Consider the following 14,290-nt stretch of genomic DNA (forward strand, 5'->3'; position numbering starts at 1 on the left):
CCAGGTCTCTGTCCCCACAGCAAAGAAATTGGGGGTGTTACCCGCAAAAGCCACAGACCTCAAAAGCCTGCCCCTGCTGCGCTTATCATTCTGCTGTGCTGCTTATTGGCTGAATCAGACTGGTTCCTGAGACAGCTGTTCCAAGGACTGGGATGCCAAATGGGCTGTGTGACTCCAGCAGTTCGGGATCTGCTGAAAAGAAATTTTTCACTTCACCAAGTGTGCAGGGAGCACAGGAATTATGAGACCAACAGGTGAACGGCAAGCCCCACTCATATGTAAAACAAGTTCTAAACTGCTCATTCACCAAAATACTGCAGTTTTGATGAGGATGTTCTCGTATGCCACACCTACAGAGAGACTGTGTAGGTCTCAAAGCTCTTGGTAAGTGTGGAAAATGCATCCAGATGGAAAAGCCTGGACGCACAGAAGTGAAATGCCTATTGATCGCAAAAGCCAAGCATTTTCTTTGGCACTGGTCACAGATACAGTCACAAATATTCACAAATATTTAGTGCACCATAAAGTGAAGCATTCAAAGCAAAACCAGCACCAGCCTGTAAAGTGTAATGACTATTCACACACCTAGATATTTAGGATTATTTAAAGAAACAGTATTATGCCTTCCATAGCTGCTTCCCAAGTCCATCTCAAAATTGATGGTCAGTGTTCCAGATGGGTTGACAGAGGTATGAACTTCATCAGAGGGTATACCATAGAATATGCTGAGTTGACTACTGATAATTTGAATTTAAAAGAAACAAATTTGTCAAGAAAAAGGAATATGCTTGGCAAACTATCATCCTGCTGCCAAAATTCCTCCTGCTGCCCCCTCTTCTCTGCCGAGACGATTTCTTTTGAGGTATACAGCAGTACAACAGGGAATACTTGTGTCTCTCTGGACCCACGAAAAAGGTACCAGCTGGACTTTCAGGAGTGACAAGCAAGCAGGAATAACAAGCATTTGGACAAATATCTCCATTCCACCAGACAGCATAATGCTTGCAGCAATGTGTCATTAACAGCTCTTTTTCAGTGCACACCCTTATCTTTTACTCGAAACATTTATCAGGCTACAGCAGACTTTTGCAGTGAGAAACACTGGTACAATGTTTTCTGCCTTCCAAGTCCATTGCTAACCAGCATAAGAAACCACTTTAATTGTGCATCCCTTTTTTTTCAAAGGCTTTCTCCCAAAGACTGCTTGTGTAACAGACATTTTCTTCTTAGATTTTCTTTGAAGACTATCTCCAGTAACAATTATGTTTTCTCTGCCTTCTTACCAACGTTTTCACTGGAGTAAGAAATTAATATCTTCATGCATCTCCTGTGTACACACACAAAAAAAAAGTATTCATGCAAGAGACAAGTTTGAAGAGCCCTCAGAGAATACTCTGGAATTCCCTACCCTGGTTGCCATATTCTGCATTTCTGAAACCTGCTGTCATTGCCATTGCTAGCAAGAATGCCAGAGTGAATCCAGTCTTCTAATTTTACAAAGTGCCACACCAGCAATAGGTGCACTGTAAGACAAACAACACTGATTTATGAAACAAAGTGGAAGTAGGAGAGAAAATTCAGAAAGACACCTATAAACAAGTTTTCTGAAACTGCAAAATTCAGAAAGATCCCAGTTCTCTCCAGGAAGCTGTCTAAATATCTGGAACCCTTCTCAAATCTCTCTCAACTCTGTATTCTCACTTGCAGTGAGAATTCTTGTCCTCACACATTCAAATACAGGTACCTCCTGAAGTGACAGCAAATATTCTGCATAATTTACTAATAACACTTTCTAAGTTTTTTCAGACCCTCTGAAATTTGCCATTCCTTTTCCACCAGTGGCATCTAGGAATGTTGGATGCTCCCTTCCTTTTAGGAGTGGGATGTGACAGCCACACACACTAATTTTCATGTCTACACTATTGTATGTGGTCGGGAGCTGTGGTATGAATAGAAAACTATGATAGGGAAAAATAAGAATCATTACATTAAAACTGTATGATGTTTCATGATCTCCTTGCAAGATAGCTTCTATTTACTTATGAAATAGTAAGTGGCATATGTCCTAAACCAAAAGGTCTTTGTAACAAGATATTTAAGGTGACCCAAAATCATTGCTGCTGCAGATTCAGTCATACACACTGCAGTCTACCACTTGTTTTCTGGTCCTCATACATATATAAATGTACACCCACACAGTTATTTTTCCAGGCAAGACTAAGGAGGTGCTGCAGGAATAGTCCTGCTGAATTTTCCTTGGAAAAGCAGGGCTTATCCCTCTGAAGAACGAGCTGCCAGGATCCTTCTCTGGCAGGTTTTCCCAGCCCTAGTTGCGTTTTGTGCACTGCTCTTGTTACACAAAGCCATCACCCACAACTGAGATAACTGAATAGAGCAGACTTCTTGAATCTCTGTGGTTAATGAGCAATGTGGTTGTAACATGTGGAAGAAATTTTGTCTAGTCTGATCTGCAGCCACTCACTGGTAGGTTCTCTCTCAGAAATTTATGCAGCGCCTAGCAGATATAGGAAGTGGAGGTAAGTAGTTCATTCCTCTTCCTGCTTACCTTGGCAGAACTACTGACACCACACAAGAAGTTTCAGTATTGTGGATAGCAAGAAATCACTGCTGTCTTCCACCTCATATTTGGAGAATTTCAATATTAATCTTATTATCTTTGCCTTTTGAGTTAAAAGTAACATGTTGGCCTTTTATGTTAGCTCGTTGTCACAGCAGTCTGTATGGGATGTTGTTTAATTTGAAGAAAATGTCCTCTTTATACTGGACCTGCAGATATGTATAACACAGAACTTCTGTCTTAAAGCAGCTTTAGTTTCATTTAGGTCTGTCCTGCTTTTCCTACCTGCCAAAACTCTGCATTACCCCTAATGCCTACAGGAACAAAGGAGATTGATCTGCACATTGAATTGAATTAGCTCAGTTACTGCACAAAATGATCCCGTTTATTGAGGAAGGACCCTTCACAGGCCTGGTGAAAATCTAACTCCCAAACAGCTCTCATTTTCATGCTTCCATGTTTGTGTTACAGTGGCAAAGTCCTTCCTTCACAGACTGCAGGTAGTAGTTTGCCTTCAGCACCACATACAAGTTGCTGAAGTGAGAGACTGCCAGCTATTTATTTTTTCACATATGAGCATTTCACTCAGGAACTATAAAATGCTTCATCCTCTCTGCATTTTGTAACGGAGAATAACATTGAGCCCCCTGTGTTTTAGTTCCCTTGATCTATTGACCACACATTTTAAGGACAGGCTGACAGCTAGTATGTCAGTTATTTTCAGATATCTGTCTCTGTCAAATTCAGAAATCCCAAGAAAATAAACGAAGTGCAGGATTATAAATACATGTGAAATCAGAGCTGTCATCACTCTCATGGATTTTCCATTGTGCCTGCTGCACTGTTTTTAGGCTAAGATTTCCCAGATGTTTAGTAGGAATGTTTAGAAAGTAACGCATTTCATTTTTCTGATGGGTGCAACATTCTTAAATTTAACCTATTCACAATTGGGGGGTTATGCCTTTTTTTTTTTTTTTCCCCAATTGTATCAGTGGAATAGAATAATAAAACCAAAGTTTAGCAAGTCTACATAGTTCCTGATGGCCTGAAAGTTGTTGTTTCAAATTATTAGGTAGTCTTATTTATTCAGATGAATAAAACATGACAGAGACCCCCTGAAAGGATGCTGCTCATGTGGGCTTACTCCAGTCCTCAGAGGCCACCACTGGGTCTGTATTGCTCTGAGCCATAGTGGAGCAGAGCAGGAACTATACTCTGATTTAAAATACAAATTTTAATTATTATTAAAAATTTAAAGCTGGAAATTTTATCCAAAATCTTACCTTGCTACTTGATATAACTAAATACCTCCATCTTTCTGGTCAAGCAGGAGGATAATTATACATTTTAATGGAAGTAAATACAGTTTGAACATACTTAGAAACAGTTTGTATGCAAGTTGAAAATGTTGACTGACCCATTTTCTATGCTGCCTAAAATTGTTCCCTTTCACTTGCCTTTTTTTTTTTTTTTTTTTTGGTCAAACTGCGCTTGGAAGAAAATTTGATTCCCGCTGAAAACATATAAAAGTTCTAGAATGAGTAGATCTTACATTCTTACCCTCACAATGAGACATCTTATGATTTTTACTCTCTTTCTGGCTCAGACTATGGATGATTGAGCCACTAAAACAATCTCAAAGGCAGGAAATACCCCCTCTGAATCTTCTGAAGAGGCTGCTGTTGTCAGAAAGGTACTTGGAGCCCCCAGGTGCTTGAGCAGTGATGCCTCCACCAGAGCAGTGCTTTGGCTCTCTTTTAAACACCAGTAGTACACTTTTACTACCTGAGTACTAATGCTGCTTGCATTCCTCAGGCAGCGTGTGCAGCATTTTGGATCACTGGCACCTCACAGATCCTGGCCAGAGGACTGCTGCTGGACAGCCAATGGGATAACAGGGTAAAAATGTTTACCTTAAGAGTATTCTGCTCATGTTTGAGTTAAGATGTCAGCTGTTTCCCATGCCTTTATTAAAATACAAACATTTTCCCCATTCTGAAGCTTTGCTGTACTTTGTATGCAGTCAGCTACTCTTACATAAGCTGCAGAAAGCTTAAAAGGTTGCAGCTAGGTGGCTTGTATTCATAGCCCACAGCCATCAAATGACATCAGGAATGAAGTCATGTAATCAGCTTTGCCACCCAAGACACAGATTTTAAGACTGCACTTACATCTCTCTGTGTGTAAATGGATTTGGCATGGTTTATATTACAGGGAAGACCAGCTTCTGTACACACCTCCTCTCCTTCCCATCCCCACACTCTCTTCTCTCTCTCACACATCCCTACACATGCTTTTAGTCAAGAGATGTTCAATAGCTACAAGTCTGAATTCTGTGACCCTAGGCCATTAGCCCTCTCAGGACAGACCCAATAAACAACTGAAACAGCAAAGAGCTTTAGGCATTTGATCTCTGGAGGAAACACCAGCACTCTGCAGAAGATTTCTGTGCAGTGACAAGTGAGATGAAGGCAGGTCGGAGTGGTGACCTACAGAGCCTGCAGGCTGAGCTGTGTGCTACCATATCACAGGAAAGGTTTGTTCTGCGACAGCGACAGCACTGCCACACTGAGCTCCCTGTGACACAGACTCCTGGCACAGAGCTGCAGGATAATGCCTTCATTCATCCAGGACTTTCAATTTAGAATCCATTGCAGCATCCTTCTCTTTAATTGGAGAAGAGAGCAGCTGCCCATCTCTCCTGTAAGAGATTACATTTCAGAGCACTCAGAGGTACAATTCCTTCATCAGTACAATGTTGAGGAATATAAAACCCCAGGGATTCCTTTGTTTGAGGTCCCTCCTTGGAGGTGTCAGCTTGAGCTCTTATTTTGTTGTTGCACCATGATTAAATTGTTTTAAGGAGCCATATGTCTGAGACTCTGCTGTGGGAAACATGGGTTGGTGAGGGACACCTGTCTGTGTGACATTAAAATATATATCTGCAAAGTATTAATGCATGCATTCGCTTATTAACTCCTCCATACACAATTTTTGAGCACTTCTGTCTAGCATGCTTCTCTCAGAGCACAGTTTAATCCACTCCTGTTAACACTGCTAAACATGAGCTGTCTTCTATTTGCACATCACTGAGTTAACATTAGCCAAAGAAGATTTCTCATTGCCTAAAATCTGAGTCACAGGCAGAGATGGACTTCATGGAAGTCAGATATACCAAAATATTTTGCCCAAGAAACATGGAATGCCTGGACCTTTGTAACTGCCCATCACTTCCATAGCTGACAGGATAGCAGTGACATTCAGAGCTGCTTTCCAGTTTGATGTCTATTTGACAATATTGTTGTGAAGGAAATAACTAAGATATATTTTCCTACCTTTATGCTTTCCCATACTCTCATGTCAGAGTGTGCTACATTAAAAGAAATATCACAATATCATTAAAAGAAATATAATCATAACTAAAAATCAAGCTCTGAACAATTGTGGTCTTTGAGTGGGTACTTAGGCTTCCCATTTTCTCAGCTAAATTCCAGTGAGTTGATAATAATGTTACCTATTTAGGCCTCATGCTTGAAGGTCATCTGCTCAGTAGTATGTGGTGGCTGAAGCACGACCTTTCCAATGTAAGTTTGGTTCCTTTTCACAGACTGGGGAAAAGACAAAGGCCTGAAACAGATGGTCCAAATGTGAATAATCTTGCACAGTATTCATTTTTACAAATAAAAAGCTTTCTAGTCTTACAATTAGCATAAATATTTTGCTTCCCCTAATACACTAAGTTTCTATCTTATTATCTTGCACTTAAAATACTGTGAACTGAAAGCCCATGTTAGAATTTTTAACATTGAAAAAAAGGACTCTTGCTTTATTGCACGTTCTCTCAAAGCACTGCTTTGGAGAAACTTTGAATACCTGTTCTTGTCCTTGGACACTAGAGGTCACCAGTGGAACAGACACGAGGAAAGGGATTGGTTTTTATAGTCCCCAGTAGTACGGTGGCCTCAATCCCTCTCCTGTGACTTTCATTTAAGTTGTTACTGGAAATCCTTTGGCAACTCGAATTTTCGAAGAGTGAGATTAAATTATTTCTTTCAAGCAAGTTATGTCTCAGATGTATAGCTGTCTATCTATTTGAAAGGGATGGGTGTTTCTTGAAAATATGATTTATTCATCCCTCTGATATTTGAGAGCTACTTGGCTGATACCTGATGTATTTGAGCTCTGAGTAATGTTGTTGAGACAGAACCACAGAACACCCAGCAGAAACACATGTTGTTTCAAACGAAATAGCATGGCCCATTTCAAGGAAGAAACAGTGCTCCTTTACTGGTTCCATGTGTGGTGTGTGAGGGGTTCACTGAAGCAGAACGTTCAAGAACATCAGTTGCATTTTTTGACCAAGAGACATCACCATCTTTTAATACATTCAGCGCTTTCCATTTCTATGAGTGACACTTATGACAAGAAAACCTCCAAAATCCTCTTGGATGTGAAGAGGGTCAGAAATGCTTAGAAATCTATGCTTGAGCACAGCTATTCCCTTAGAGAAAATATATCCAGATTTTAACCTCTAAAAGACGAAAATTTGCTTAAAATATTTGTGTCAGATCATAGCTAAATTTAACAACCATCAAGTTTATATACTCTATCAGTTATTTATATAATGCATGCTACTATTAAAATCCTAAAAAAGAAGCAGGTTTTTTAGTGATGATTCATTTTACGAAAGTGTTGGATTTGTTCAGTGTAATAAACATATAATGTGTAATAAACATAGTGCTGCATTTATGGAGACTGACTATAATCAAACAATTCTACCAACAGAATGTCTTCTTGGTTCATTGAAAGTTATTATCATGTCAAATATCAACTCAAGGATTGTTTTGTCAAAAGATTTCAAAAGATTTTGGATATTAAACCTATCACAGATTGAAATTTTGGTGAAAAGTCTATTGAAACTCTATAAATCCTAAAACTTGCAGTAAGTAGCAATACCACACAGGCTTTTTGCACACTTGCTTTCTCTACCCAGGTTGCATCTGACTTTGAACTCCTTTTACTTTGAGGTGCAGCACATAAAGAAGTCTTGAATGATACAAAGATAAAAAATATCAGGCAGGCAGGAGGAATCTTGAAATAAATAAAAATAACTGGACACTATATGCTACATACTTTCACTACTTTGTTTAAAATAGCATGTTGATGTACTTAAAACACTTCAGATCTGTGTGTTATTTATGATGCTGTAAACATACAGAAAAGCATGAAAGTCACATTTTCCAGTGCATCCAAGGAGAGAAATTTAAAATTACAGCTATTGGAAATCTGGTTTACGAGCTGTGTGAAAGGTGCAGTTAAATGCAGTGCTGTAAACTTTGGCCTACAATACCCTACATGTAGCAACTCCTAGATAGGGTTAAAGAAAAGAAAAATCAAACTAGATGGAGACTCCTGGCTGCATTCTGATTTTTCTACATTCTTCTGGAAGGAATGTGAGAGCACATGTGAATCCAGCCCACATCTTATATATCCTTGTATGAGCAAGACACAAACCCAGAAAACTGCAATATATAAGTTAACACACAACTTATGATCAAAGGTACCCAGGGAAGACAGCTCAGCTCAGCAGGGAGGAGTATCAAGGGGTTTTGTGAAGCTTTGTGAGTCAGGCATCAGATCTGGGACACAGAACTTTGAGGAGGGTCTTTTCTTGTGAGCTCCTGCAGCTTCTGCTCATGGGCTTTTTTCCCTTCTCTTCTCCTCCCCCATCTCTCAGCAGCCCACAGCAAATGTGAGCTGAGTGTAAGCAGAGCATAACATGGCACACCTACTGTACTCCTATGCCTATACCCAGCCCAAGGTATCCCTCACACCAGGACCAACACACACAGGAAGAACAAAGCACCAGCAATAGCTGAGAACTGGGCTTGCATGGGGAATTCACCATGGGGCAAATCTAATTGCCTTCTGCTTCTTTTGGGCAACCAATCCGTGCAACACAGCATCAGTACATTCAGATATGGTTTTTACTGCCCACAGGATTTATCCAGTAAGTCTGAACTGGACTTACCTAAAAAAAGGTTATTTCTTTTACTTAGTGCACTCATAAAAGGCTGGAACCAGTGAAGAACGTTAGACACTGGGTTATGAGATACAGCTCTGCAGAGGTAGAGCTTTCACAGGGATCAGTTCTCCATTGCCTGTACCCTGTATTTGAGGAATATTTGAGGAAGTGTGTGTTCTACAGACACAAATGCTGGTGTTGACACAAGACAGCACACACAGGAAAGGACAGGTGGGACCAACCCTTTTGGCAAAAGTCTGAATTAGTTTGACTGAAAAGTCATCACTGAACTGCAGCATGTATTTTACGAATATGCATATAAAAGACAGAAGTTGGCATGAGAGTGGGCCTTCAATTTCCCCTTTAATGCTAAACAACCAGAGATGTTGATATTCAGGGTATGCTACCAAGCTCATCTCATGCCTTTGTGGATGTGGGTCTCAGCAGAGGGTAAGGGTAGTAGCACATGAGACTGGCTATGTAGCTGGGTTGGAAGAACCAAGGTGTTTTTCTTGCCGATCTCAGGGAAGCATCTGACACTTTTACTGTAATAATTTACTACAGTTTTCATATTTGGTGGATATATGTAGGTCCTGGAAAAGCTCTTCTGTATTTACATAAATCTACTGTAAACAAGTCTCATTTACCTTCATCCACCCATCATAGAGTTCTGTAACTAGAGGAATTAAATATTGCAACTAGCAAATATAATATTTTATCCCTCTGGTCCCTTCCCATTTTCTTAACTTTCATCATCTTCCAAAATTATGTTTCTGTTTCAATTATTCAGTTGTTTTGTTGTTTTGCACTTTGTTTCTTCCCCCTAAAAATGTCTTCTTGGTGAGAAAGCTCTGATCAGCTGGAAACCAGCATTCTGAGGAGTAGAATATACGTTCGGGTTGATGAACCCAACAGATGGGCCAAGTGCATCAGTTTTCTGATCCTTTTCTCTAAGCAGCTGAAACCCTCACTGGTTTGACAGGATCAATGTGTTTCTCAAGTCCTTACAGCCTTGCTCTACCTGCTTTGTGCTGACCTTGCAGGACAAGGGAGTTCACTTGGGCATTTGGGGGTCTCTCTATAGCTGCAAGAAGTTCCTCTCACCCAGGTCCGGGCCTATGCTCAAAGAGAAGAGGCTGCACCCATTGCCACACTGGCTCAGAGGAACCTGGCTGCTCGTGTTTCTCAAGAGCTCTGGCTTGCTGTGTAACTCAGGCTAAATCCTGGCACAAATAAATTGCTTAATCTTGAGATCTGAGCACACAGCAGTGCCAGCGAGGTGACAGAGGCAGTTTAGAACTCCCTGTGTGCTTTGTTCCTGAACCTCAGCGTGCAATTCCAGAGCTGTTGGGGTTTTCCACCAGGCCTGTGCCATACCAGGGGTGAAGTTAACCATGACGGTTACCTTTGCTGTCAGAGCCCCTGCAGTCCAGGCAGGAATGCAAGCTCAGGCTGGTAGCCAGCTACCCTGAGACTGTATAGTTGCTGGACTTCAACAGAAATCAACTTGTAACACAGAGACTATGTTGGTGGGGGAAGGGACAGCACTCTATCCATGGCCACCCACTGCCTAGGAAAAGTCTGGCAACAGGGGTGTTATTCTTGTTCCATTGGCAATCGTGGGACTTTTGCTAGACTTGATCCTAAATGAATGCATTTTTCTGACCCAGAGTCTTTTTATGTGGTTCGGTATGGAAAAGTGCCACGGTATTTGTCACAAAAAGTCCTTGCTGGCTAATCTGTTTTCAGGATTGTTGATGGTTTATAAATTAGAATTATTAGTCAAACATTGCTCTGTGTGTGCAAATCCCTACAGACTGGGCTATAGGGCCAGCATGGAACCACCTTTCTACCTATAGCAAGTTGTTTTGACAGAAGGTAAAGGCAGTCAGAGCAAAACCAGAATGGTATGTAAGCAATTTACCCCTGACACATACTTTAACATATCTTAGTCATTGTATTGGTGCAAAACATTTATGAATCTCCAATAAAAGTGAACTTCTTACATTCAAAAGCCTTGGCAGGTCCCACTTACATGTGCCATATCTCTGTGGCGACTAACTGCCTTGTGATTTCTCTCCATGTTAAACAGAACAGGGACACATTAGCAATTTAAAGGTCAAAGAGGTAAAATTAGATGAGTGTGCTGGTTCTCTTTAATCAAAGCACAAACCCTTCAGTAGTGCACCAGCCTGCCCTTCCCAGGCATTCAGGATCCCTGCCCTAGAGGTGAGCTGAAAATGGCATTTAGAGGTGAAGAACCCTTCACGGGTGCATGGCCATAAATCCCAAGTCAGGAAAGTTCTGTTACTTACAATAGATTGAAATAATCAGAAAATGAAAGCTGGCAGGCACTTATGTACATCCGTGTGTTGCTCTACTAACCCGACTCAGATGTCTCACTGCCAGATTCCCTCACTCCCTTTGTATTCCAAATTCCTCATTCATCCAATTTGCATGAGTAAATTGATATAAAAATATATATAGTGCTAAATTCTGTGACAGATGTAGATCTGAGCCTTGAACTGCAGAACATTCAAAGCAGCAAAAATGGCTCAAATAATATCGACCCTGTATTTTTTTGTCGTTCCACACCTGGCTGAGTTTCAGAGCCCCTTTGCCCACTCTCTGAACACACCTTCTTACATAAGAATGCTCCTGGGGAAATGCAGGATGGATGAATAACGTAAAACCAATATGGATTATTTAAAAAACAATTGGGAATTTTTTGCCAGTGTTCCTCTCTGCCTCTAAAATTCAAAGCTTGAAACTCAGAATGGGCAATGACATCAAATGTGAAAGAAAAACACAGTGTTAGCTGCTCCTGATGCCCTGAACTTAGGCCACCTTCAATTGAATGATGTTTCAACAGGAACCTGTATCTTTTGTACTAGCGCCATGTCAAAATCTGTCCCTGCAGTTTCGGTAACTATTTTTTGCATCAGACTTGTTCTGATAAACTTCCTTTTTTTTTTCTTATTCACATAAACAGAAATTCACAGCTTTGGGAGAAGGACTTCCTTGACCCATAGTTTTTATAGAGATAGAACCCAAATTCTGTACATTCTGCTCTTTTCCTAGAAATGCTAATTACAAAATTAATACAATGTGCAAAACTACAGACTAATCTAAAGATCAAATGGGGGAGGGGGGGAGCACAGAAACCAAACCCAAACTCCTGTTTACACTGAGTGTAACAGCACAGAGAACTATATTTGCCATCCCCCAAACAAAATTTCACTTAAGAACCAACTAAATATATTTGCTTTGATATGTCTTTCAGCCAAGGGACTTCACTCTCTTTTCTTTTACTTGGCAACCTGAAATACGTTGTTTGTTTTGTGTTTGGCAAAAGATATTAGAAAGATTAGAAGCGTTTATGTTATTCACAGTCACATTAGAATGAGAGTGTGACAGCTGCTAACTGCCTAGAATTTATGCAAAAGTTCTCCATTTAGCTTTCTACATACATATGTATGTGTGTGTGTAAAAAAAAATTAATGTATGTATATATATAAATGTATGTGTATATATATATATATGTATATATATATATAAAAGCACATATACAGCATATGTAAGTATACCAGGTCAGCTTACAGACAATTCCTCTGGAGCATTTTCTGCAGCAGCTGGTAGAAACAAGGCTAAAAGCTGACTTGAACAAGTGGTAAATCTGTAGTGGCAACTTTTCTTGCCAAAATTTGTTGGGCAACTTCTCACGTAGAGGAGGGTTCTAAAGCGGTGACTTGAATGGCCTGAACCGTCTTCTTGCTGTGTGGCCAGAAGTCCACACCATTTTTAATCCTTTTTACCTCTCAGGGGAGAAAGGAAGGTCAGAACTGTGTTACCTCTCTAAAAGATGCACATACATGTGAGTGGAGATCAGCCTTCCTTGGATTTCTGGGCAGTGGCAGTGTGAAAAGAAGGAAATGCAGGCTTTTCCTGCTCATACTTGATGTTTTTTCATCTAGCACTATCAAATGGCAAGTTATGACACACAATTAAGAGAATTAATTTTCTGTGACGGTGGACAGTGGAGATGTGCTCAGCTTCTCAAACATAAACATCCCCCCCCCCAAGAAGTATGATCTGCAACAGAGCCACTTAATATCTTCTAATCAACATTGTTTCCTCCTATCAAACATTCTAAAGGACACATCTGTGCAGATGAGAATAAAACCTATCAAGAGGGGACAAAAATGTGTGAAGTTGAGCCTGTGCTCTACATGTGCAGAGTAAGACGATATGCACAGAGTACCGACTCACCACAATTCTACCATGTAAGTGAACATGTTTTAGCCTTGTCTGCAGCTACAACTTAACTGAGGCTAAGCAGCCACTCATTTGCATCTTTCAGAGGTACACATTGTCAACATGTGATTTTCAAAGTGTTAACAACGTGCAAACTTAAGACATTTGCAGTCACTAAGCATTATTTTGATTTTTTTTCTAAAAAAAAGTGAACATACGAAAAAAAGGAAAAACCTAAATTGCTGAAAAATGCAAACTCATAGATGACAGATTTCAGACCATAAGACAGACTGCCAAAAACTTAGAGCCTATAAAGTGATCAGGGCTGAACTTGAGATGTTCATTTGGTTGAAATATTTCTCTGCTTTGTTTGATCTTTGTTGGTTGGTTTTTGTTATTTTCATGGTTTTGTTCAGCTCACTCAGTCAGCCCAAGTTAAGACTGTGTTTTTCTGCAGTATGGATACAGCTCAAGTGTCAAGGGTAGTGGTGATTAATACATCCACATTTTTCCAAGTCTGGCTAAGCCTATATGATCTTTCTCTTCTTTCTTTTTGTCAACTGTTTGTCAACTTCTCTCCCTTCTTTGTTTAGAACATCTCACAGGTTAGATCCTGAAAAAGGGAATTCCATGACTGGACAGAGGTACATGGGATCTAAAATATAAAAAATTCCTAAATTTGACATCAGCTGCAGTTGCTTACAAGGCACTGCCTCACTCCTGGTTCAATACTGTTTACAAGAGAAGGAAAGGAATGGTCAACATATGTTATGGAAAGAATGAACGACCCCGATGGAATGGGTACCAGAGATCCTGTACATTGCTCACTGGCAAGACATCTGTTTTCAGCTGTGGGGCTTTTATTCAAGAACTGCTGAATAAAGGCTCACCATATCTAAGGACCATTGCTAACTCTGGTGACAGAATTTCTCTGCATGTCACCCCTATCACCCTGCACTAGTGATGTTGCCTAAGCATCAGGATATGCTAAAGTTTGATTGACTTCTTACTTCGAGTTGCCACTACAATGTCTCAGTCATCATGCCAGGCTAGGCCATCGTGAGCCTAATTTAAACACTGAAGATAGAGTAGGACATGTAAGTAGCATTACATCTCTAAAAGAAATTAACCTGTTTAAATTTCTTCTCCATTTTGCTAAAAACTTTCTTTCAGAAATACTTAAAAGTCTGAAATTAACCTGCGTATTGCCACTGAACTGGAAACATCATCATCACAACACAGAAAAATCAGTTAAATACCCATGGAAAGGACATTCAGATAGATGTAATTCAGACAAAATGCAAATAAGCTCCAAGAGTCAGACTTTTTAAAACAATAATTCACTGTTATTGGGAGGGAGGAGATGTTTATGGTCGTCTTATCCCAAAGGCCACCACATACGATATTCCCACTGACTTTAATAGTTATAGGAG

The sequence above is a fragment of the Corvus moneduloides genome, chromosome 5, assembly GCF_009650955.1.
Source record: "Corvus moneduloides isolate bCorMon1 chromosome 5, bCorMon1.pri, whole genome shotgun sequence".
Lineage (NCBI taxonomy): Eukaryota > Metazoa > Chordata > Aves > Passeriformes > Corvidae > Corvus > Corvus moneduloides.